Genomic DNA, 2,009 nt, shown 5'->3' with positions numbered 1-2,009 from the left:
TGTTTGACCTAGAGTAACCCCAATGACCTTTAGTAACCCCAAATCTTAATTGGTGACCTCAAGTAACCCCAAAATGACCTAAAGTAACCCCAATTTTTTCCTGAGAGAGCAGTTTGAACTTTAGTAACCCCAATGACCTCGAGTAACTCCCGAGTTTTAATTCTTAACCTCAAGTAACCTCCAAAAATATGAAAAGTAACCCCAAAATGCGCTGTAGGGAATGAGTTTGACCACAAGAAACCCAAAATAATTAAGATTAGGGGTTATTATAGGTCATTGGGGTTATTTTAGGTCATTGGGGTTATTAGAGGTCAAACTCACTCTCTCCAGAAAATTTGGGGTTACTTTAGGTCATTTTGGGGGTTACTTTAGGTCATTTTTGGGGTTACTCGAGGTCAGCAATTAAGATTTGGGGTTACTAGAGGTCATTGGGGTTATTTTAGGTCATTTGGGTTATTAGAGGTCAAACTCACTCTCTCCGGAAAATTTTGGGGTTACTTTAGGTCATTTTTGGGGTTACTCGAGGTCATTTTGGGGTTACTTGAGGTCACCAATGAAGATTTGGGGTTACTATAGGTCACTGGGGTGACTCTAGGTCAAACTCACTCTCTCAGGAAAAATTTGGGGTTATTTGAGGTCATTTTTGGGGTTACTTGAGGTCAGCAATTAAGATTTAGGGTTACTATAGGTCATTGGGGTTATTATAGGTCAAACTCACTGTCTCCAGAAAATTTTGGGTTTACTCTAGGTCACTTTGGGGTTTTTTCAGGTCATTTTTGGGGTTACTCGAGGTCAGCAATGATGATTGGGGGTTACTATAGGTCATTGGGGTTACTTGAGGTCAAACTCGCTCTTTCCAGAAAACTTTGGGGTTATTTTGGGTCATTTTTGGGGTTACTTTGGGTCATTTTTGGGGTTATTTGAGGTCACCAATTAAGATTTGGGGTTACTAGAGGTCATTGGGGTTATTTTAGGTCATTGGGGTTACTTGAGGTCAAACTTACTGTCTCCAGAAAACTGTGGGGTTACTTGAGATCATTTTAGGAGTTATTTTGTGTCATTTTGGGGTTATTTGAGGTCACCAATTAAGATTTGGGGTTACCTTAGGTCATTGGGGTTATTATAGGTCAAACTCACTCTCTCCAGAAAATTTTGGGGTTACTTTAGGTCATTTTTGGGGTTACTTGAGGTCAGCAATGAAGATTTGGGGTTACTCTAGGTCACTGGGGTTACTTGAGGTCAAACTCACTCTCTCAGGAAAAATTTGGGGTTATTTTAGGTCATTTTTGGGGTTACTCTAGGTCATTGGGTTACTTGAGGTCAAACTCACTCTTTCCAGAAAACTTTGGGGTTATTTTGGGTCATTTTTGGGGTTACTTGAGGTCACCAATTAAGATTTGGGGTTACCTTAGGTCATTGGGGTTATTAGAGGTCAAACTCACTCTCTCCAGAAAAATTTGGGGTTACTTTAGGTCATTTTGGGGTTACTTGAGGTCATTTTTGGGGTTACTTGAGGTCAGCAATTAAGATTTGGGGTTACTATAGGTCATTGGGGTTATTATAGGTCAAACTTACTCTCTCCAGAAATATTTGGGTTTACTTTAGGTCATTTTTGGGGTTACTTGAGGTCAACCATTAAGATTTGGGGTTACTATAGGTCATTGGGGTTGTTAGAATTCAAACTCACTGTCTCCAGAAATTTTTGGGGTTACTTTAGGTCATTTTTGGGGTTACTTGTGGTCAGCCATTAAAATGTGGGGTTTCTCTGGCTCATTTGGGTGACTTGGGGCCACCATAAATCATTCCTGACAAAGCTCCCTGGCCCTGCCCTGGTCATCAGCTCCTCCTGGGCCCAGTTTGATGTGGGGATGATGAAATCCCTGTGCCTTTGGAGCAGGACAAAGCTCTCCAGCTCCATCTCTTCTGGCTGAATCTCAGTGTCCCTCTGTCCCCCACCCCTTCACCTCCCAAAGCTGCAGATTTTGGATGGATTTAAAACACCACCACAG

The sequence above is a fragment of the Corvus kubaryi genome, unplaced genomic scaffold, assembly GCF_017639235.1.
Source record: "Corvus kubaryi isolate FWS band 111438036 unplaced genomic scaffold, C.kubaryi_AGA036_p1.0 37367, whole genome shotgun sequence".
NCBI classification, from domain to species: Eukaryota; Metazoa; Chordata; class Aves; order Passeriformes; family Corvidae; genus Corvus; species Corvus kubaryi.
The sequence above is the reverse complement of the archived record's forward strand: the minus strand, read 5'-3'. Positions refer to the sequence as shown.